This window comes from Heliangelus exortis, chromosome 19 (genome assembly GCF_036169615.1).
Source record: "Heliangelus exortis chromosome 19, bHelExo1.hap1, whole genome shotgun sequence".
Lineage (NCBI taxonomy): Eukaryota > Metazoa > Chordata > Aves > Apodiformes > Trochilidae > Heliangelus > Heliangelus exortis.
The window spans coordinates 7,443,928-7,468,513 of record NC_092440.1 but is presented as its reverse complement, the minus strand read 5'-3'; the positions used below and the strand labels follow the sequence as shown (position 1 = coordinate 7,468,513).

At 42.2% G+C, this 24,586-nt stretch overlaps 1 protein-coding gene across 24 annotated transcripts in view; it reads left to right on the top strand.

Annotated features, from left to right (window-relative positions):
* FBRSL1 (fibrosin like 1) overlaps positions 1-24,586 on the top strand; it is a 513,458-nt gene that overhangs the window by 21,854 nt on the left and 467,018 nt on the right. The window lies entirely within an intron of this gene.

Genomic DNA, 24,586 nt, shown 5'->3' with positions numbered 1-24,586 from the left:
AGCCCTCTGGACAGCTGTCTGTGGGGCTGTTTTCTGGGATGGTCCTTTTCCTTCTGTGTGAAGGTCAGGTGTGCCCAGGGGTGGCAGCTCAGTCTGGCTTTGTGCACAGTATCCAGTGGGATATTTGATGGGAAGGATGGCTGATGAGTTTTGGTTTAGTTGCTTTCATGCGTGTGTGGAAACGAGGGTTTACATGAGGAGAAGGGACAAAGGGAATCTTGCACACATAGCAAAAAAGTGTGGCAAAATTACATTGAAATTGCACTGATTTTCTTTACTGCTATAGCTTTATTGGGCCTGGTAACCTGAGGGAGGTGTATTGGAGAGGTGGCCTTGAAGTCCAACAGAAAAATAATTTATCAGAGAGCTTGAAATTACTTACTAAAAGTTGTCACCTTCATACCCTTCATGCTTTCACCTGTTGTTTTTTGCATCAGTCTTGTAGAATTATTTTTTTTTGCTTTTGTGTGGCTGTGGATACCTGGCACTTTGTCCATTCTCTCTCAATCCTATTCCCTTAAGTCATTTAAAACCTTTGGCAGAAAGGAGCATTGAGCAGTAGACACAGGCAGCACTGGAACAGAATTTGTACGTTGTTGCATGTTTTGAAAAATAGTGATGTTTCTCCCAAAGGGCTGAGCTCTCAAACCTGAATCTGGCATCCCCCTAAATTGGACTCTGCTTTCTCTGGGAACTATAAAACCAGCAAATGTTCAAAACCTTTTGCTAATGGCTTACTGAGTGAAGATCAATAGAGATGCTGAGAGGAGCCAGGCCTGGAGAAAGAACATATAATGCAAGCAGCCTGATTAATTTGCTCTAGAGAATAAAAGCCTTCAGAGATGAGAGGGTATAAAATAGCAGTTACAGACTTCCTATCCACTGAGTAGAAAATGTTAACTTCGGTCTGGTAAAGCATTTCCAGCATTAGTTTTGTAATGACAGAGTATTTTTAGTGTAAGAGGGAATAGTCAGAGTGTGAACAAGGCTTCTGCCACCCAAAGCAACCTTTGCTTCCACTCTTGGTGTCCAGTAAGCATGGGAAAGGAGATGTGTTGACTTCCAAACTAGAGGATGTATGTGCTTCTAATCCTCCCAGTAAGTTAATGATTTCTCTTGTCAGTGCAGGGGTTCAGATAGTCCTGGCTGACTGTAAACAACAATCAGAAGCTCTTTTCTTCCCTTTTTGGCAGTATTTAAAAATACAATTTCCTCAGAAGAAGTGAAGTCATCTCTGCTCTCCTAGTGTCTTGAACTCTCTTTTCTGGGCAACTACACCTGGGGTGGAGCATGTCATGGGTGAGCAGCAGGGTGCTGAAGCTGAGGGTGGGTGGTGAACACAGAAGCCATGAGAACTATGTACCTGCTTCTCAGATGTTCCTAATTCAAAGGACTGCATCCTTCCCAAGCCTAGTGGCTTTCAGATTTGTTCCATTTTTTTCTTCTCAATGGCTCAGGTTAGAGAAAAATCAGTTTTCCAAGAGAAAAGGAGTTTATAGAAGCCTTCTTGTTACACCCTTCTCTTGCCATGATGCCCATGCTCAGGTTGTTGCTGTTGAAGAAGGGAAAACATGAATTTTCTCAAATGGATTTTGGCCAAGAGACTGGAGTTAATGCCCCCTCTCTGCTTACAAAGGTTTCTTAATCACAGGTGTCCAGAACTTCCAACTATTGTCCTGGTGGTACCAGCCAAGGTGTGTGTGGTAGTGGTTAAGTACATCCTGGAGTGATTATCTGGGCTTCCTGCAGGATTCTGCGTTTCTGCTGAAGAAAAATGTTACCCTCAAATAATGTTTTCATGTTTGTTCTCAAGCTACTTAACATGCATGATTTATTTTTAGAGAAAACAATGTCAGCCAGATTTGTACTAATTGTTGGCAACGGTATGTTAGCCCCTCAAATGCTGACAGGGAGACAATGTTTGGTGATTGCAGCCATGCAAAGCTAAAAATGACTTTAATTAAACAATCATGAAGTATACTTTGCAATGTAGGAGTTGAACAGTAGGTTTTTTTGAGTTTTATTTATGTAGTTTTTTCACTCAGATGATTGCAGGTGTTGTGTGACAAATTGGATCTTGTTGTGTTCTGCCTTTAATTATTATTCCTGAATGTATGAAGAAACCTCAAAACTATCATCTCTGAATTGGTGACAATTTCCTCTCCTCACTCTTCCTCCCCCTTTGCTAGCATTGTAGTTACTCTATACTTTAATTGCATTTCTTTGTGGGTTTTGTTTGGGTTTTAAAATTTGCTGTAGGAGGAGTTTTGGTGGCATTTCTTTAGCTGCATTTCGACAGGTTGTTTGGTTGTTTTTTGGGGTTTTTTTTTCTTTGAATGCTTGACTGACAAACAGATTTATTTTTTTTTATTATTTTTAATTTTTTTCCCTTGATTTGTGTGTGAAGGCAGGACAAATGAAGTGCATGCATCACTTTTGAAAGCCACCAGTAATAGTTTCTTCCAAGACCATCAACCAGCTGCCCAAGCCATTAGGATGCTTTGAGGATGCTGTGTGGTAGCTGTATGAGTGGGAACAGTGCTGTAAACCTGCAAAATCAGCCTCTCTTCAGGCTCTATTTGTAATGGCCTCAGGCTCCAGCTCCTTTCAAGATAGAAATCAGCCTCTTCTATCTTTTGCTACAACTGCTGGGATGTTAGTGGTGTGTCAGACAGGCTGCAAAAGAAGGAAAGTGCCTGGCTGCTGCCAGCCTGCTCGTGGCTCTGCCTGCCACCAGCTCTTTTTGTCCAGAACTGAACACCAAAAATGCTTCTTTTCCTGTATTTGCCTTGCTGGCAAAGGACATCAAAGGTGGCCAAACCCTGTAAGAAACCAGGAGCAGAGAGGAGAACTGATGGATGTGGAAGGCTGTGTCTGGCTGCCTCAGCTCTTTGCTGTGCTCTTTCACTTAGGGACAAGTTGCCTGAAAGCCACTGCACCATCACCCAAGCTTTGACTTCCCTGTAGTGGTTTGTGGTCGTGGCTTTTCAGCTGCTGTGCAATGTGGTGTGCTGTACAGCTCTCTAACTTTGCTCTTTTTACAAGTGAGATGGCTGCTTGGCTACATAAATGTAGTGTGTAGTCTGTCTTCTGTATGGCAGTTGAGTAGCAGTTCCTCAGAAGATACTCAGCATTGAATAGATGGATGTTTTGCCAGAGAAGGGGGGGGTTAAAATTGCTGTGGGATGCCTGGCTTCAGCAAAGGGTGTGCACAGCTTGGCCTTTTTGGGCTGCTAAGGCAAGGAGCAGTGCAGCTCTGGTCACCCTCACTTAGTGTTTAAGGTGATCTTCACACTCCTGGCTGAAAATTCAGTGTAAAGTAGCTGTGAAAGGGTAACTGTGTATGGAGGGCTGGGCTCTGTGACTGTGAAATTGTTAGGTGATGCTGCTAAGACTCTGCCTTGAAAAACTTGGAAGAGAATAAACTGGTATTACTGGAGGCCAACTAAGTGGAGGACACCCATGATACAGCTGATCATCATGTCTGACTAGTCTTGTATATGTGCAATGGATTTATCTGGTCATTCTTTTGAATTTTATTTTCCATGCCTTTATTTCTTTTTTCCTCCAATCAAAATATTTTCAGTGCTGAGATGGCTTTTGTGTTTTGTTCTTTAACTTCATGTTAAAATCTTGTTTACCTGGCTCACAAGGAGTGTGAAGGATGCTTTGCTGAGCAGTGGACTGGTGCAGAGGAACTCCCCAGTGTTTTGCACTCTCTCTGGCTCAGGGATGTTCTAAAATTCCCAAGAGCCTGGTTTGACCTTTGGAGTCAGAGGAACATTTGCTGTCTGAGAGAACACAAATAGTTGCTGTGCAGTCAGAGGAATTACCAACTGACTAATTTGGAAATGTGCTTAGGAACCATGTGGTTTATTGTCAAGTTTCATTATAATTTCAAAAATCTTAATAAGGAAGTTTGAAAACTAAACAAAAAACAAACAAAAAAACCACCCCAAAGCCCCAGCACACTCAGGAATGATAAATGTTCTCCAAAGTAATATTACTAAATTTAATTTTATTTTTCTTCAAGTTTGTCTGTGCTTGTAGAAGTTGATACTAAAGACTATAGAAAGGTTCTTGCTAATCCTGTGATGCTATTGATGGCAATTGTAGTAAATTAATTTTAAGAAATACCCAATTATGATTCTGTTGCACTTATGCACTATTGGAATACAGCTGTTATTTGGAAAGAAACACACCTCTTTTCTTTTGCTCTATGGAATAATGAAGCATATGGAGTTCCTTTTTCATTGTTTTCCTTTTTTCTTTTCCTTGAGAAATCAATTATATATTTTATGTGATGCCAGAATAAACAGTGCATTCCAGAGCAAAGAGCATCACAGCTTGACTGTGATTCCAGTGTTGCATCTTGTCTACCTTAAAATCTCCAGCCTTTTTAGAACCACTTAGAATTAATTACTGGGCTTTAAACTCTCCTTCTCTGGCTCTTGCCTGCAGTAGCCAGGCACAGAAAAGAGAACTCGGAGATAAATAAGTGGTGTTGCATTGCTTTCTCTGGTTTGAAGACATCTTTTTTCTCCTTCATTTATAGCCTTTCAAGTGGAATTGCCTATTGAAATGTGACTGTTGGTGTTGAATCAAGTGGCAGGGCTCCACGAGGCTTCAGAGCACTGTGCAGTGACAGTGCAGAGGAAATTAGGTGTTTCAAAGAACTGAACAAATTAGAAGGCAGGCAGTGCTTCTTATAGCATAGTAAAATAGCAGAGTTTTAAAGGGCCTTTGAACTTACTTTTTGGTGGCTGGGTCAGAAACATGCTGTTTAGCTTGACAAAAAGCATTCTTTGCCTTCTTGTTTGCTTGTGTTTGAGAGGAAGCAAGAAAGGAAATTTTATATAAAAGCAAGCTGGACCAAAACCTTAAACAAGCTGGATTTTTTGAGGTTTGTTAAATGTCCTTTTAACATTGTTAGCATTGGTCATATACTTCCTAATTCTTGCTTTGCTGGGGTGCTTATTAAAGCTTTTTACCAGCCCCAGCTGAAAGCACTTGGGTGTGTGCTGTCTTTTTTCCAGCAGGTAACTGTATTTACCTAATGTCTTTAGAGCATCTTCATCACATTTTTTTAGTTCATTATTGAACTAAGGGGAGAGCATCAGAGGGACAGTGACAGTACCTATGGCAAGGGCAATGCTTACAGGGGGATGTTGCTGTGTACCTGTTTTAACCTTTCTTCCCCCTCCTCCCATCTTTCTACTGAGATACTGTGGCCATCTTTGATCCAACGAACAGACATTATTTTCATTCTCGACTGTGAGAAACTGCTCCAATTTTAGTAAGGCACTGGGTAGAAACACACTAAAAAGCGACTTGGTTGGAGGAAATGTAGCATATCCCAATTAGCCAGAAGAGGCAAGAAGAAAAACATTGAGAGCAAACCCAAGCAAGCAGCCAGGAAAGCCGGCACTGTTTATTTTTGGCAGGAGCTGCTGAATGGAAGCTGCTTGTAGTTAATGCTGTCGGTGGCAAGATGCAGCCTGGGTCAGGTTACAGCTCTGATTCAGTGACCAGTAAATGGTTTTCCTCCTTCTCTCTCCCTCTTTCCTTCCTTCTCTCCCTTTTGTATAGACCTTTGCAGACCTTCTCTGTTCCTGGGTGCCCTAGGAGGAGGGTACTGGGGTGGTGAAGTCATTTCCAGCAGCTGAGTAGCTACTGCAGGTTGAAGAGGGGTCTGAGTATGTCTGTTGTATGCTCCTGACACTGAGAAAACTGCTTGTATTTCAAACCATTGGAGCTGTCAGCTTTACAGGGAGAGCCAGGCTGGGCCAGTACAGTGAACTGGGCCTGTGCTGTGTTGGCAATGAGGGTTAGGATCCTCTGAAATGGGTTCTAGCAGCAGCTTTATGGTGCTGGATGGCCTCTGGGATCCAGGGTCTATGCCCAGATCCTGGCCAGGCAGATAGGAAATAAACATGTGTACAGTGTGTTAAATAGATCGTGTCTTATAATGCCAGAGTTTGATCCCAGCAGTGTGTAGCAATAAAGACTTTTGATATGAATGAAATACCCTGTTGAAAGATAAATAGAGGAATTCCTTAAAAAACAATTGGGAGATTGTTGGAAGACATAAAATGCATTTGCAGGTGAGTGGAAGAGCCCTTTCCTTTCCCTACGTGGGTCCTCTCCCATCGGTGTCTTTCACCCCTCTGTTATCTGTGTTGCCTGTTTGCTTTCCATGGGGCACAATTAAAACCAGGAACTGATGAAAGAGCTTTCATCCCATGCCAGAGCCAGTGAGAAAGGGATTTGGGAAGCTCATACTTCCTTTTTCACATCAGAAAGTGAGGCCTGGATATCTGCTCTGCACAGGGTAGGATTTTTTCCATTTTTGCATCAGGCTCGAATGTGCTGGGTTTGGGTTGTCGATTAAGCTCTTTTCCACCCAAGTTTGCAGTTTTCTGTCCAATTTTGAAGCATGCTGGTGCAGAGGGAAGGGTATCTCAGGATGTCTAGGGTAGCACTGCACCAGGAAAGGTTCTCAGTACCTTTTGCTGTAATTGTTAAAATTGGCCAAATCTTGGGTAGCCTTCTAAGTACAGCCAGAAGCCTGGGCAAGTCTAAATCCTAAAATAGGCAGTGAAGCTGTCACATCTCATCACATTGGGAGAAAAGCTCTTTTCCTGTGGAGCCATCTGAAGATGGCTTTATTCTCAGTGGCAAAGTCTCACTTTTTAGGATACTGAGTTTGGGGTTGCAAGGGGGTCCCTTAGCCCAGTTGCACTGGGGGTGCAGTGGGGACAGCTGAGCTTGTGCAGGCTGGGCTGGGAGAGGACTTGACACTGTTGTGTGTTAGTGTCATGCCAAAAGGACTTGACCTCCAGGACAAGGTCTCTAAAATTGCCACAGGATGCAGTGAATTTCAAAGTTGCTTTTTGTTTGCTCTTCTCTGGAATCTTAACAGGAGATAAAAGTCAAACTAAAAAAATAAAAAAACAAACAAAACCTCAACAAGAATAAACAGACAATAATCCTCCCAAATGGAAGAAAACAAAAAAAACCTAATCACCCACAAGTACCAAAAATCCTAAAACAATTTAAAATTAAGTTTCCTTCCTGTCTCCCCTCCCTTTCTTTCAAGGAAGAAAAAACCTAGGCATATTTTTTTTCTGCAGAGAGACTTGCTCCTCTCAACCCAGAATATGGACTAGAAGTTGAAATAAAATTTTTGCAAAGTAAATACTCTTAGTCTTCCAGTGCAACCACTTTAAATACTTGTATTCCCCATTTTGGAATTCCTGGGTTGAAGAAGCAAAGAAAATTCCCCCACCAACTTCTGAAAGTGAGCAGTGCTGTACAACCTAGCCCACAGCCGGGTGGTTTTATTTTTACCTTTTGCTACAGTGTTCCAGTTCATTACCACAGATTTGGGAAGTTTTAAATCCAGACAACAAACACTTGCTAATTGGAGTTAATGGATAGCTTGTTGCAGCTGTAATCTTCTGTTATGCTTTAACAGCTTTAAAAAAAATACCCACATCTTAAAAGAGTCGCTTTTTGTGTGGCAGAACTATTGGAAAATTGGTCATGTCTTGGCAGGGTAGATCCATGTTATTTTTCTCTCTCTTCCCTCCAAATCAATTATTATAACTAGTTTTCTCCTTATGGTTCTCGTTTTTGGCAACTGCACAAGAGTTCAGATATGAAATACAGCATTTACATTTCTGTCCCAAAGTGCAAGATTGAGGTGCATTGGCTGTAGGGTTGGAGAGCTCTGCTGCATTTTTCATATTCCCATTCAGTGAAAGGCAGAGATTAGCTGTAGCTCAGTCATCCTGCAACATTTCTGGAAGTAACTGAAAATCCATCTAATTGCTAAGCCAAAAACTAATAAAAAGCACATATGTGCAACTCTTACAAAGCAAAGCAGCTAAAGATTGGAAGGCTATTGTAATCTTATCTCAGTGAGGAAAAAAAATTAAGGATTTATTTGGCTCAAGTTATTCTCTTTGTCTGCTTAGCTTTGTGTGATGAGAATCAATAATGACCTCTTCATACAAAGCTGCTGTTTGATTAAATTCTTTCCTTTTTTCGTTTTTTGGATGCTCACTTGTGTTGCTGGGATGGACTCTGGGTAGCCAGGATGGATGAACTCCATCAGCCTACCTGGCTGAGAAACCCTGGTACCTGGCACTGAACCTGGGCTTTCAGAACTTCTGCTCTTGGGTTTTAGCAGCCCTGAGAAAGCTGCAGTGTGCAGGGAGGGTGCTGTGTGCTCTGCACTGCCAGGACCTCTCCTTCAGCCCTCCCAGACCTCATGCCAGGGCTGAGCTTTTGCTGCCTTGGGTTACTCTCAATATTCATCTTTTTTAATGATTTCTTTTTGATGATAGTCACACCTGTTTAACACATATATTGCTGACTGAAACTTCTCTGGTTGTAAACTAAAGGAAGGAAGGATAGAGAGTAAATAAATATGTTGGTGCTTCCATTGGTATCTTATCCAATACCCATACTCAGGGCAGAGATGAGGTTCAGTAGTAGCTGCTCACTGAGTTGATAACTTCATTCAGATTTGGCAGTGCCCTCCATCACTGGGGAGCCTGAACACTAACATAAGGATTTAAATATTGAAACAATTGCCCTTTACTCCTGGAAAAAAATCTTGAATTATTTCCTTTTTAGAGGTAACCTGTGGAAGCTCTGGATGGAAATGTTTAGTGTCTGTTTCTGGAAAATCCAGCGTGCTGAGCAGTAAGGATTTGTTCCTTGCAAAGCATCTGCTGGAAAAGCTGAAGAAATGTGTTGGAGACACTTGTGAAAGGGTCTCTGCTCCTAGCTGGGCACATGAATGTTCATATACTGAAGACCTGAGTTTAATGTTTAATAAGCAGATGTAACTCTTGAGAAGGCAGATGTACTACTTTTAGTTCAGTCATGCAGAGATTTCTTGCATGTTTACAGTTAAGGAAATGGGAAGTCCCATGGGAAGTTGGGGGAAGTACTTGGAAACTGCTGCAGCTCTCTGCTGGATCAAGGCTAATGATGTAATGATGTGGTTTTTTTGTTTTTGTTTTTGTTTTTTTTTTTACCTTTGAACTACTATTTTGTTAGCAAAAACTTCCAAATCTGTATGAAAACCATACAGCAGCACTTCTAGTTGATTTCTTATTCACAAAGACCTGGAACCATTTCTAGATTTTCCAGTAAGCTGTTGAAATGGGTCTCATTTCAGAGTTGCTTACTAGTGAGACCAACCTAGAGTTGGATTTACCCTGAATTGGAATGGACCACCACTGTGTCCCTGCAACACCTGAGCTCAGTCCCTCAGGGTGCAGCCCAGTTACCTGCTCTCCTGTGCTGTACTGAGGCTCATCCCTGGGCTTCTCTGCACCTTCCATCTGTGCCAAGTCTGGAGTTGCCCCATCCCACTGCCTAAAGCCCCAGTGCAGCCCTTGAGAGGGATCAGCTTGGAACATCAGCTTGCTTTTTTTTAATTTTTTCTTTTCCATATACTGCATTTATTCTAGGAAGAAGAATAAACCATTCTGTGACTGTATTATCTCCTACAAATGAGGCTGCATAATCTTTTTGTTCCCTTCAGTGATCTTCACCCACTCTGTGGAGCAGATGGGAGATTGCCCAGCAAGGCTGGATCAGGGTTTGTGCTGGCCACTGCTCAAAGCACTTCAGAGCCTTTTTTGAAAGTGGAATTAAGACTTGAAGGACTGGTGTAGTTTGTTGGCAGAAAACCACACTGACGTACTGCGTTTTCTGTGAGCACCTTACCTCATTTCTTTAGCAGAGGTTCCAGTTCTGGAGCAGTGAACCCTGATGAACTTGAGCTTTCTCTGGTTTCTTGGTTTTAGGGTTACGTGCCGTAGCTGTAGAGACAGAGGTGTCTGAGAGCCACTCGAGGAGCAAAACACTGACTTCGTCATCGGGTCTTGAATTCAAAGCAGTGTGTGTTGCCCTGAAACACTGCTCTGGGATCTGCTTGGAGTCAAAAGCAGATTGCAGTCAGCTATTAGAGCTGAAATAAGGAGGAGCAGTGATTTTTCATTTGCAGCGGGTAAAATAAAGTGTCAGCAACTCTTAGGTTCTTGTGTTCTTTTGTTATTTTGGGGGTTTGTGTGTGTGTGTTTTCTTTTGGTGCCAATGTTCTGGAAAAGGAGGAGGGAGCATTAATAATAGAGGAACTGCCCCAGGTTTGCTTTCAACTAAGTTGTTTATAAAAGACATCATACTACAGGCAGTTGATAAAATTTGTTTGGGAAAACAGAGGGTGCTGAACTAAGGTAGAAGAGTCCAGCTGTTTGTTTAAACTTGTCAAGCAGTGCTTCACAGCTGTGGCCAAGTCCAGGGTTTGATGGTGAAGATGGGGACAACTCCTCCCCTAAGGAGCCCACAGTCCATGTTGTAACCTGATGGTCCTGCCCTTGCTTCCAGAAGGAGAAGAGGGCATGGGACTCCTGGAAGTGAATTGTCTGCCACTGCAGGTTGAACTTGATGTTGTGATTTTCCTGCCTACCTACGTGGTGCACAACTAGAGGGGATTTGGACTTCTGAATATATTTTTTACCAGTTGCATTGTTTTTGCAACAAAATCTTGGCAGCCTCTCAGAGGCATAGTGGATGAGGATTTTGTGTATCTGACTCCTTCAGACTTGTTTTGAAACCTGCTGCTTTTGAAAGTGTGTCTGAGGTGCAAGGCAGTAAAACATGTCTTGCAGTGAGGGTTGTTTCCCTCCCACCTGCCTCTGAACAGGTTGGGTTTGATGGCTGAGGAAATGACAGTCTGACTGGTCTGTAAGGGCAGTGGGGTCCAAGCCCTTTCTGTTAAATCTCTGTTTCTAATATTTTCTGAAGTTCTTGAATTCAGTCCAACACTCATTTCCTAGTTTGTCAGGAAATTGTTTTGCTGCTTTATTGAATGAACTGCAAAATTATCCCGAGGAGGCGGAGATGTCTTAAAACATTGCTGAGACTTTCCTTAGCTTCTGGTGCCTGGTAAAACGGTGATCAAAGGTGTCACTGGAGCTTTTTTTTTCTATCCTTATTGCTTTCAGTAATGATATTTTATTGATTCACAGGCAAGTGGCAAATACTAGGTTGAAGTTAATCAATAGATGCCCAGCAAGTATCTCCCTATCCATAGCAGCAGGAGGATGGAAAGAACTTTGGGGCCATCAAACACTTGAGTACAAGAGAGGAAAAAAATGTTGTGAAGTTGTTCTTCCTCAGAGATTTGGTGGAAGGTTTATGACCTGGGTTGATGATCTTCCTCTCAAGCCTCCTGGGCTGTTGTTTTGATCTTGGGTTGTGGCTAGCTTTGGTGTTGGCCTTTTGGAGAATGGTTTCTTTTGGATGTGAGTCTGACCTTCCACCTCTATGGCCAAAGAATGAAAAACAGCCTATGAGGGATTTCACATTTTACATCAGTATAAATGACTTTAAATTCACACTGCTATGGAAACAAGATTTCTTAGTTTTCCTCTCCTTTCATGGGTCATGCTTGGTATTTACTTTATTATGTGTTCTCTGATAGTGTCCCACCCTCTTGCTCCATAACTTGTTTTCCTGGAGGCTGAACCTGCCTCTAGTTGAAAATATTGCCAAGCAAAAATTAAATAGCTGGCTCAGATTAACTGCTAGAAAATATTTCTACTAAATCTGTGTAGGAGGATAGAAAGGGAGAGGCTGTATCCTGGCTGCAGAATAATGCAGAAATCATAAGATAAGTAACTTCCAGTAAGTAGTAAACTTTTTCACTAAGCTGATATTAAAAAATGTGGAAAAGTGACAAAATAATAGTGCACTTCTAGAGTTGAACTCCATCTCTGCATTGGCCAGGCTTCTGCTGTGCCTGCCAATGCCCAGACTTTGTATAATAGATGCTTTCTTAAAATAAAGCTGTATTGAAAACCAGTGAGAGGCTTTAGTGATACTAAACCCCCACCCAGATATGAAATGCTCAAAGGGTTTTTGTTTTTGTGCTTGTTTTGTTTTGGTTTTTCTCCCTCTTTTTGGTAAAACTGTAAATGTGATTGGGGAAGACAGAGAAGGGCTTGGAACTTCATTGTGTTTGTTTTTGTTTTTTGAAACTCACAGATTTTTAATGTGTTATTGCTGAAGTGAAAGTGGTACCTCTGAAGCAATCCTGGGGAGCTGGGGAAAGGTCCATCCCCTTTGGGATTGTGTAGCACTCCAGATCAATACTCAAGGCCAGTGCCAGCAGCCTTTTCCAGCAGCCTTTTAGGGGAAATCCTGATGAGGACAGCCCCAATATCCTGCACCAAAACCCCTCCAGAGGCCGTGAGCAGTCTGCACAGAAATGTCCCCTTTGAGATGCCAATGTCTGATCAGAGCCACAAGCAGCTGTGTAAAAAAAACAAAAACAAAACAAACCCAAAACCAGTTAATTTACCCAATTCTTGCTGAAGGGATTGCTTTTGTTTTTGATGTATGACTTGATGGACACCTTGGGGAGGGTGTGAAATCCCCTTCTGACAGCAGTTTTGGAGCATGAGGGAATGAACTTTGCATGGAGGCTCATGGCCTGTGCAGTGAAGCAAAGGCAGATTACATCCCTGGAGCCAGAGGCAGAGGAAACAATCATGAAATAGAAGCTTTAGCTGATTAGATAATACATTGTTGGATTTTTTTTTTTGCCACAAACATAGCTCATTCTGGGCTTGCTGGCTCATAGCATCCCCCTCCTCTCTGTGTCTCCTTCCTTCCCCTGGAGTGGGAGAAGAGACCCTGCTCTGTGGCTGTACCAGGCTGTCCTGCTTATCTGAAATATTCCTGTTTCTAAAGCAGTCCAGCAATCCAAAAGCATGTGTGGTAGCTTTGCCTGGTGGTATTGCTGTAGGTAACAGTTCTCTCTAGGCTTATCTCTATCCTCTCTAAGCAGGGACGTGTCAGACCTTAATTCCCTTTGGTCTGTGTCACTGAACCTCAGCATCTCATTTTATCCCCTTATACAGAGCCTTAAGAATGACAGAGCCTGAGTGCTGCAGGAGTGCTGGGGCTGGGCAGGAGTGGTGCTCCAGGAGGATCTGCCTGAGCCTCTGATGTGGATTTCTGGCAATTCTTTTCTGTCAATGGGTTCCTGCTCTGGCTCTTCAGGCTCCTGTCTGAGCTGAGCCCTGCTGCTCATTCTCCATGAATAAAGAGCTGCTGGGTTGCTTCTGGGATCCTTAATGCAGTGCTAGGAGCAGTCTGATTTGTCTGGAGTCTCTTCAAATAATTCCTCAAACTTTAAGCAAGTCTGAGTGCAAATATCATGATGAAGGAGTCTCACATGGTACCCAGAGCCCAGGTTCATGCTTTAGCTTCTGCAAGATGATTCAAAGGAAAGAGGGGTGTGTGTATGTATATATATAAATGCACATACATACACCTATATATTTATATTTTTTTTTTTGCTATGGGTCTGGTGGGATGTGGATGTCCCAGGTGTCTGGGGATGCTGCAGAACTCACCTTGGTCCAGTGCTGGCAAAGGTGCAGGAGGAGATTTGTGAAGTTGCTGCCTGAGCTGGTGTGTGAAGCGTTCCAGATAAGTGGGTCTGGGGGCTGTGATGAAGAGAAACATTTTTTTTTCCTTACCTTTTTTTCAACTTTAAAATGAGCTGGGTTTCACAGAAAGCTTTGCAGTTTGGAGCTGAGCTGAACATCTTGTGCAGGGGGTTGTGTTCCTCCTGCTGCAAGGGGAGGGAAATTCCCATTCTAGGGGTTAATTGTTCGGTGGGGTTAATAGCTCCAGCTATCAGCTCACTTGACCTGGTGGTCTGAGCAGCTGCCATTCAGGGTGTAAATGAACTTCTCACCTTCAAAGAGCCATAATATGAGTTTATACAGAAAATTACTGGATCTAGGCTTATTCTGCTCAGAATACATTCTGTGGGGCTGATGAGGAGGGAGTTGAGACATTTCAACAAGGTGCCCTTTCATCAGCCCAGGCATCACAGATTTTTTAATTCAACCACTAAGGAATGTAGGAGGGATTTCAAAATCTTCTTTTTTTACTGATACAAAGCCCAGTAAAAATTCAGTGAGAAGGCATGCTTGCTCGTCCCCCAACAGTGAGACACACATTCAGACCTCTTGTTGCTGCTTGAGGTCTGTAAAACCTATAGAATGTAAGTTGAGTTGTAATAAGAATGAGGCTTTTCCAGACATGCTCAAGAAATACAAAATATATCTTCTTTTTCTGTTTGGTGGCTTGGGTAGCCAGCTCATACGTATCTGATGGAAGTAAGTGTATTTATTGTGATTATATCAGATTTCTTCTTTGCTTGAACTCTGTAGTAGGAAGGACAGGCACGTTTCCTATTCTCCTTTCTCTTCATCCTGATGGGGAAAACTTTATGCAAACTAATCCAAGACACAAATACTCTTTTCTCAGACTGAGAAGCTAGGTCAGCACAGATGATAAAAATAATAATTAAAAAATAATAACAATTACAGTGCAAGGTCTGGCACAGTCAGAATTACAGAGTGCTTAGTAAAGGGCATTGCAGTGGGAGAGGCTTTAAAGATCAAGTTCAGTTCCAGGTCAGAGATGTTTTGGGGCTTCCTTTGACCCATGGAGCAGTTCACAGTGGTGGATTTCCTGCATCTGCCTTGCCCTCACTGTCTGTGTGCTGCTGGGTTGGTGTTCTCTCTGTAATAAAATACTTGGTCATAGAAATCTGTACAGAAGCACCACTGCAGTGCTGGTGTGGACCTGGCAGACCTTGGCTACCCTGACTTGATTTTTTTTTTGTTAGTGTTGTCAGAAGGCTGAAAGATAAAAAGAGTCACTAATATCTCCTGCGGCACTGGCCAAAGCCCAAGAGAGGGAAACTAGAGGCACACACAAATGTTGTAGTTAAACACTTAATAGGATTTGGGAGAATTTTTTTTTTCTCCAGATCGGTTCCCTTAATTTCAGTGAAGTTAAAAGCAATTAGGGCAGAAGTTCTGACTTAGAGACTGAAATTTCAAGTTTAAACCAAGTTCCAGATAGCTTTCAAGGTCAGTATGTGGTAGCATGCTATGAAATTTAATTGATATTTTTCTTCCCTAAAGCATTGACATATTAGTAGGCAGCTCATCACTTGCACAGTATTCCCTTGAACATCATTAGATTTAACCTGGGACACTATCTCTGAAAGGCTGAGACTCAAATTTAAACACTTTCTTTTTCCAGAAATAAGTGATAGGTTCTTCCTAATGTTTCCTAAATTACGTAAGCACAGTGAGAAATAGAGAAGGAAAACGGATTTGAGTGTGGGAGTGGGCACACATAATATTGAGCAGAAGTGTTTTAGAAGGAAAAAGATCAGGGAGCTGAAATAAAAGCAGAGTTCAAATTCATAAACATTGATAATCTAGAAGTTATTTTATGTTAAAATATTTTAATGTAAAATTGTCACTGCTGTGCTTTACAGATGGACAAAGTCCATAGAGAACAGTCCCAAGAGGTATTAACAAACGTATAGAGAACAAACACCATTCGTCCTCAAAAGAGCACATTTTGGGGGATCATTTGTTTCACTTAGAGGTAAAAGTGCTTGCCCTCTTCAGGGATTTGGACTGCTTTCAAGTTTTACACTGATCATTTAAGCAAGACATTCCAGATTATTAATCACCTTATACAAGTCCAAGTTTTTCATAGTTAATGAGATTTTTCCAGAATGGACAGTACCTGAATTGTGCATTTAGTGTAATAACATACAATAACAGAAAAATGATGCGTGAGCCAAGTGTTATGTGATTCCTATGCTGGACTCTGTCCTATTTATTCTTGGCAAGAGCTCATGTACCATAAGGGAGCGGTGATGCTTCCAGAAATCTGTGGCACGTGATGTGTTTTTCTTCGCTGAGGCATGAGGCAATGTGCCATGAAATGTCAGCTCCCTCTCCATTTCATAAGTGAGTTTCTTCCTTCAACAGAGACAGCAGAATTTTGATGAGGCAGGTGAAATTGTTGGGAGGAGCATCCCGTGCCCCTTTCCAAATGCAGGTCGAGGTTTTGTGTGGGTAATCAAATCCGTGATGTAATTTGTATTTATGTTACAAACCAAGGTGAGCAAAACCCCTGCCAGGAACCTGAGAGCAGAGGGGTTTTATTTTCTTCCACAGCCAAGCAAAAGGAACAATATCTCTTTTATGTTGATAGCCAGGATTAAATTATTCTGGGGCTCATTATTAAATGAAGCATATGATTAAATATTGAAATGAAGCCTATTATTTTTCATATCTGCATTGGAATGAGGAAAGGAAAAAAAATAACCCATACAAATGAGTCAGTTCCTCTACCAAAGCAGTGGGGGAGAAGGGAGCTGTTTCCATACAGACATTGACTCCTACATTTGGAGCATGGTGTGGAGAAAATGTTTCTGTGGAATTGGGGAGAGCACCCATTAGTTACTGCACATCATGGCAAAGCAGGTGGGAAGCTGCATCATGAAGCCCATCAGTGCTGGGCATGATGCTCAAGGAGCTGGTGCTTTTCTGAAGGGAACCCTGTCCCTGGGAGCATGAGGGATAATGATATCCCAAAAGGCCCAATTTTTGCCTGCTGACTTACGTACCTGTATGCATCTGACAGCAGATGCTGGCTCCAAACATACACGTGGGTGGATAAATACAGGAATATTCTGTTGCTGCTGTGGTAGGTTGGAGAGATCCCAGGGAGGTTAGAGCTAAATATGCTTGACAGGGTTGTGTTTGGCTGCCCCAAAGAGCTGACCCCCAAGGGTCTGCAAAGCAAAAGCAAAGGACAAAAAAGAGAAGATTATTAACCCTGTAGTGCAGGAGCTGTGCTTTAGGTCCTTTTTTGCAGGTACAGTTTTAAAAAGACGCATGAAAGGCTTCCCAGAGGTTTGAGCCCACCCCCTTGTTTGGGGCATGAATGCATATATGTGCACATAAACAAACAAAAAAATCTCCAAGAAATAGTGTAGCATATTTCTGCTTTCTGCTGAGAGTGAATGTACTCTGCTTGCAGGCAGAGGTGAAGAGCAAAGTTGATAGAAGTGGTGTTTCCAGAGAGTTACCAATATAATAAAGAATAGATACAGGGAGGGCAAGTGGATGTCAGGCATGATTCTTGGTCTGTTTAGATTTATAAACCAGTCTGATGGGGAACTTGACCAAAAAGGACTCTTCTGGACACAAAGCGATGTTTTGGCAGTTTGTGTGTTTCCAGACCTCTTTATAAAACTTGTTTATTTCAGAGATCTTTGTTAAACAAGAAAATAAAAGTCAGTGAGGAATGGATTGGATGGCAGGTGGGTTACGTTATCAGCACTTCTTAATGGCAGTGCTCTGTCTTGCCTGGCTTAGTTTGGCTTCTGCATTTGCTTCTGTGATAAGGTGGTTAAAGCAGAATTATCCTTTTTCTCCTCAGTGAAACTAGAAACTTTTAATTGATTTTCCTGACATGCCCACAGTTCCTGAGGAGTTTCCCCTGTGCAATTAATGGTCTTTTTCACATGATTAAAGAATAAGGATTTGAAGTGGCAGAGGAAATTTGCAGATCAGAAGTTGTCTGATTTGAAATTCATGCTGGGTTGAGCTGTACGTGAGAGCTTGCAGCATAAGCTGAGTGAACTGAAAAACTTGGAATAACCTTCATCTCCAGAGGTGTTTCCCTCTTGGCTGTGCTTCCCTCCTGACTCCCAGCAGCTGGGGTTAGATGGGAGAGTGGATGAGAAACCTCATCTTTTTTTCAGAGGTTAGAAAAGTCAAACTGTCTTGACTCCAGCCATAGTAAAGAGCATGAATAGCTGCTTCTTACAAATAACATCCTCCTTGTTTTGTTGTCTGGTTTTTTTTTTTCTGTCAAGTCTTGGAGGTGTGATTTTGTCTGCTGTTGGCTCAGATCTTTTGATTTCACTCACTTCATCACTGTCCTTTCCCATGCCTTAGTGTCTACCCTGTCTTTCTACAGCCTTCTTGCTTGTGCCCTTCCCCAAAATGGGGAGGAGCCCCCCTTATCATCACCAGGATGATTTCAGTAATGAATCAAGCTGTATTAATTGCATGAAAAACATAAGAGTTAGTAGCACAGCAATAGGTGTGTTTGGTAGGGCTTCTTTTGCAGCCATGGTGTATTAAAGTGTACTGCAGATCTTGCACAGTTTGTTGCTTGTTTGGTAAACTTTCTGGTACAACTATTGAAAGTATTTGGTTTATTGCTGCATTGATGGTGCTATTAATAGCCTAACTTGGTAGGAACGAGATGATGCAGAAGTGCAGATAGGCCTTACCCAGGCTCCATTTTGTTATTTTTATTAGTGACAGATGTATTTTGTTGGCATACTGTCCCACACAGCTGAATTGCATAAAAACTCCTCATGCTCTTGGAACTATACCTAAAAAAAAGATAGAAATAAAAATGCTCGGACTGTAGAGCTGACTTTTAGTTGGAGTCCGATGGGGTTTTTTTGTGTGTGTGTGTAATCACTTAAAAGTTTATCCCTGACTTGCTGAGCAGTGTTTATAAATCAGATTTCAATAAAGTTTGCAGTGTCAATAAACCTCACAAATGACTTGGCAGTCAGCTTTGGAAGTGTCACTGGGCAAAGTACAGGCACGGCCCTTCTTGCGTCACGAACACGACTGAAATCTCCATTTAGACAGGTGTGTGGAGCTGCAGTGTTCTGTGTGTTTTTCAATGTCTGGGATTTCTTCAATCCTTGGGACCTCACAGACCTTTCAGGGCTGTGCTGATTTACATCCTTAAATAAGAAAACCTGCCATGTGCTGATAGCATTGATTCCAAACTGGCAACTACCGGAGCAGATCAAATACACCAGGGATGCTTCCATCTTCCAGAAATTAAAGCTTTCTTTTTAGAAATGTGGAAATGCCAGTCCATTTATTTTGTCCTCTTGACAGTTGTTATTAAAGCCTACTTATTTCTTGTGGTCTCAATTCTTTACAATTTTGATATTTTAATGCTCAGGAAGTCTACATAAAAAATCCCACTCACCCTAGAAGTTACTGACATACCTAAAAACTTGTTTTGGGGGTGACTGAAGTTTGTTTCTGCTGCATCTGTTGCCAAAATGTCCAATGACACTACCATTAAGAGTGCTGAACTTGCCACTTGCTTGAAGACTCAGGCAGACAGCATTGTGTTGCTTACACTTCAGCTTCTCCTTCTGAGGTTTTTGTAAGTAGAACCAGAATGTTTTTACTTATGTGCTAGCACCATTTCTAGGTGGAAAATGTTGTGAAAAGAAGTCCTTTTATCCAAGTCTGCAGCGGGGATTTCCTAAGCATGTGTAAGCCTGAGTCAGGAAGCTATAAAGGGGAAGGTCTGGAAGATAAGATCCTTTTGCTCCTATTAATGTTTAGAGGATGCTTCCCAAGATGCTTGCAGCAAAGAGCACCATGGATTTTATTTTAAAGCAATGTCACAATTAAGTTCATTGCTCAACTGAAATACCTCTGTGCTAAATCAAACTAAACACAATTTATTTTCCTTCTGTTTCTGTGTTGCTGGTTTGATCTCTAGCTAATAAAGATCCACAGAAATCTTCCACCATTTTAAATTATAGGAGCTGGCTGGTTAGATTTTGGCTGTGGAATTAACAGGTGAGCAGTTTTACAGTAGTAATGCACTGGTCAAATGCAGGAGTGAGTTGTGTGCCTCTGTATCAAGCAGAAAGCAAGGTGCAAGTAGTTCTTCAGCACGTGCCTGCAGTTTTCCCTGCTCAAAACGTGGCTTTGTACTTCTCTTGGGTTCCACATTTTTGGTTTTGGTGTTAAACTTTCCTTCTCTTGTGACACTTGCATTTCAATTACTAATACTCCTTATTCCTTGCTTACCTTTGTCTGAGGAGTCCCTTTCTTTCCAGGCATAACTCCCCATCTGCTTTGCAGTTGTCCCTCTGGTGTGGAACCCGTTCAGCTGGTGGGAGTGATTAATGACTGCACCAAGTGTGCTTCTCTAAACTCTTATTTTTTCTGGCATCCCTGCACAAATTGAAAGGCTGAGGGGTCTGGCAGGCCTCAGGACGGCAGCTTTTCACTTTGCTACATTGCCTGTCACAACTCATCCTCCCAAAACTTCCCTGTATTTCTTGGAGCAATAACACTGGGCTTATCTGAAATGCTGTGATAATGCAGAAGGGAAGAGTTGGAGCTGGTTGGGATGTGGGTGGCTCTGCTTAGCCAGGAAAGCAGAGGAGCTCAGCACAGGGAGAAGGATCCCCCCCTGCTTATCTGTTCCAAAAGTGTTTTTTATATGGCATTGCAGCTTTCTCCTTTCCCAAAAAGTTAGGGGAAGGAGAGGTCTGAAATCCTGTGTTCCTACACCCTGCTTTCAAAACTGTCAGAATCTGTTTCGCCTTCATGGGTAGGTTTGGGAAGTCAGTGAGACTTGACTGTACCTGAGTATTCCTCCTCCTTTTAAGACTGGAACTTAAACTACTTTGTTAGAAATGGAAATTAATGGTTTGAATTATTTCCTAAAAGTTAATCTTTTGATTCTGAGCCTAGTACTCCCAGTGCCTTTTTTTTTTTTTTGGAGTTGTCAGTATTGACTGAATAGTACTGTTATATTAATCCAAGCTATTTTTGACATTGATATTAAGCCAGGATTTTTAAGGAGAGTGTCAGTCAAACTGACTTTGCCCTCCTGTGACTGCTGGCCTCTAATCTTTGCTCTGAAGGGGGCTGTGATCACTTCAGGGGGTGCTCTCTGACTCTGTCCTGCAGTGGCATTTTCTGATCTGTGTTGGCTGCCCGTGGCAGCAATTAACACGTGCACAGCATCCTTAATTTTGAAGGGCTACACGGTTCTGGATGTCAGAGCAACTGGTGGGAACTGTCTAAGGGAAGCCAGAGAAAACTGTCACGGAATGAGCTGGCTAAATGAAGCTTATGTCCAAGGTTTAGAGACCTTCTTCTGTAAGGGTGATGGCACCCATCTTGCTGTCCCTGCACTTAGCGTGGGAGATGTTTGGAAACACAAAATGGGAACTCGTGCAGATTACCATTATTCAGAAAGTATCTTTCAAAATTGGCTCCAGTTACTGTGTTCTGGGGCTGGCTTTTTGTTTCTGTTGGGGAAGGAGGGGGATTAGTTTTGTTATAGCTTTGTGTTTTAATTCCTACTCATCTGAAATAGGGTTCCAGACTTACTCTGGCTTGAGTTAAAGACCTGTCCTCAAAAGTGAATAATTTTCTGGCTAGACTTCACTTACTGTATGTGTAAGCCAGAAAGAGCTCTTCACTCTCAGCAATCCTACAAGCCATCTGAAGAGTGAAGTTTCTGGTGATTCTTTATGTATTGAGCCAAATCTAGAAGTGCAGTTTTTTCAGTATAGCAGCAGATTGCTGTGCACTGGTTTTGTCACAGATGCTGTGCCTTGGGGAAGGTGTATGCACTTCATACACATGAAATATCACTTCTGAAATACGATATTAGTTATGGGTTAATGTGTTCAGTTTCATAATAAATTTGGGGAAGAATATCCTTTTAACAAAGTAATGTTTTACACTTCAAGATTTATCCTCCAGTGATCAGTGGAGATTTTTGTATCAAAAAATATGAATAACTGTTCATCTTACTTGACCAGAAAGTTATTTTTCATTTTTAAAAATGGAGTGTATTGGCTAAGGCATGGAGCTTGGGAACTCTGAATGCAGTTAATATTATCAGCTAAATTTTACAGAACTGAAACATGAGGCAGAAAAGTAAACACTTTGTCTGAGGTCAAATAAGAACTCTGTGACAGTTACTGGGGTCTTCTTATTTTTCACTTGCTTTGTTTGCTCAGAACTTGTCAGCAGCTTTTGTTTTTCCCCTCAACCATTTTACAGCACCTACCACTCTGATTTTATTTAAACCTTTAGCCTTTGATTTCAGACTAAAAGAGCTGCTGTAACATGTTAATGCTGAGCCCTTGCAGTCTCTTGGCGTGTAATGATCATCATTTAGACCCAACCAGCAAAAAGATTGCAAATGCTCTAATTCTTTTCCTCATGCTGTCTGCTGTCTTGCTAGTAAATTTACAAAGCTTACATGATTAAAAAGTTGAGAACCTGGTGTGCTATATGCTCTCTAATTAAAAGTGGTGGAAGGCTTGAAGCTTTCTTTGGTGGGCCATAAATGTCTGAAGGTGGCTTTGAAAGTTGGTTGCTGGCAGCATAGGAGAAGCCCCCAGCATCATCCGGGGTTTGCTGCAGGGACAGGATGTGGCTCTGGGCTGGTCCTACCTGCCTGCCCCAAGCAGTGCGTTCAGATTGCTCAGTACAGTAAACGTCTGAGTCAGAAGCATCTTGGTTTGAGCATCTGTTTGTGCACAGCACTGCAGTGGGTCACTGCCTGTGGTGTGGCTGAGTTACTGGAGTGAACAAAAGAAGTGGTAGTAAAAATAAAGTGCTTTTCCCTAAGGTCTAGTCTGCCACATAGAAGTGGTACGGTTGCACGGGGAGAGTCTGTGTTTAGTGGTTCCAGATTTAAAAACTGCTTATCCTTTGTCTCCAGATCCAGGGATGGCACTTGGATCTTCTCTCTGTACGCTGATGTGCTGCTCCAGCTGAACTCCTCCCCATGGCTCCAGCCAGCAGCTCGGGGCTGTCTGGGTGTCCATGTGGGCTCAGTGTTGCTGAGGGAGCAGGCGGAAAATCTACTTATTAATTTTAATGAAATGAGACTTGTGTTTAATTAGGAGCAACGGGTGGCTGAAATCTTTGCTGTGGCTGGGCAGCCTGATCTCTGGCCAGAAGCTGGGGGACGCTGCAGCTGTGGCTGAGGTGATGGAGAAGGCTTGAGGCCACTGTAGTGTTCAGCACTGGCCATCACTACTCAGTCACTGAAACTCATCACTTTCATCTCTTCCTTTCACTGCATGGCTTTAGTCACACCCTTGCTGTCCCTTAACGGAGCCTACTCTCAATATACTGAAAGGGACAAATATAATTTAAGCTTTAAGTTGTTGCCCAGCTTCCTGGCTGGGAAGAACTGTGTTGAGGAACCCCCCCAAAAACTCTTGTCATCTTGTTTGTTAACCTGAGCTGCATGATGCTGAAAGAATCTCTGGACAGGAGCACCCTGGGGAAGGGCTCTTCTTCCATGGTGGACCCTTCAGTTTATTAAGTAGCTTATTAAGTAGTTTATTAAGTAGCACACAGTGCAGTGGCTGTGGCATATGTGTGGCTAAAGGTATGACAGGATGACTTTCCATTAGGATGGAACACACTGTATTTAAAGGAACACAAGAGTCCAGCTGTGAATGCTGGTGCTTAGTCCTGCCCTGGATCCCATAGAACCAGAAGACAAGTACCCTGATCTGCTGGAAGCTTGATTTTATTAAAGAGTAATCAGCAGTGGATATGTGAACATAATTTACTGGGTATCACAAGGTCTCTTTAAACATTGCACTGCATTAAAAAAGAAAAACTGCTGTGCGTGGTTTTATTGTTTCTTTATGAAATACAGCTGTTGAATTTGTATTTTCCCTTATTATATTCACTGTCCCCCAGCCATTCATCATTATAACTCCCTGGAGTCGTGATTGCTCCCCAGTCTCCAGTATTAAAAACCCATCAGAAGAGTCCAGTTGGAATTTTCCAAGCATGCATGGCATCTCAGCACCACAGTTCTCAGTAACTTCAGTGACATTAAGGGTTGGGATCCCACAGACAGTCTTTTGGAAGTATTTAGTTTCTGTGTAGAAAAAAGCAGCGAGGGAATTGTTTTTCTCCAAACTCTTTTCTCTTTTATTTCTTCAAGAAAAAAGCAAGCACTTGTAAATAGAAGCAAGTACTTATCTGCTGTTAGACCATTTCTGGAAGCTCCCCTCCAGCAGGAAATGGGAGCTGGTGTTGTGGTTGGGAGCCTGTAGCTGGCACACCAAACACTTGAATTCAAGCAGCATCTCTGCAGGTACATATTTAAAACTAAAATATTACAGCAAGTTAAAACAACTTTGGCAGCATGTGCAAATTACTTGGCAAAAGTGTTAATTTCCTTGTTAAATGTCGTAGCAGAAAGGGCCTTTGATCCCACCAGCCTGTTGGGAGTCTTTCCTAATTGTTATCAAACTATCCTGTAGCTTGAAACAGATAAGACCTAATTAGCTAAAGTGGTGTTGCCTTTTTCAAAATAAAGAGTGCCCTCTCACTGATAGGCACCTGTGTTTCTGCTCTTTCAGCTAGAATTACATATTTGGCACCCTGCCCAACACATGACTTGAAGTGAGGGCTGGTGTCCTGTGGCAGTCAGTGGCTTCCAGCAGAGGAGAGGGGGCTGTGGCCCAAGCACAACATCCAAATAACCCCCTTCAGATGGGGGGAGGCAGAATTTGAAACATTTTTAATGAGAGGACTTATGAAGGCCTGATGTTAAAGGCTTTTTTTTTTTTTTTGGTTTTCTTTTGTATCCTTTGCACTTGTAAACAGGAAGAGGGGAAAATGGCATTGGTGGAGTGAGGTCTGACTTCCTTGCCTCACTGTAAAGAGTCTTCTCTGTATCAAAAGATCTTTAATGATGAATATTGAAATCCCTTTTACTACTTTTAACCTCAGGCTATTGGTGAGGCCACCACAGAGGAGGAGGAAGGAGAGAGAGAGATATTGGAAATGCAGTATTCTTCTGTCTCCTTCACCCATCTGCT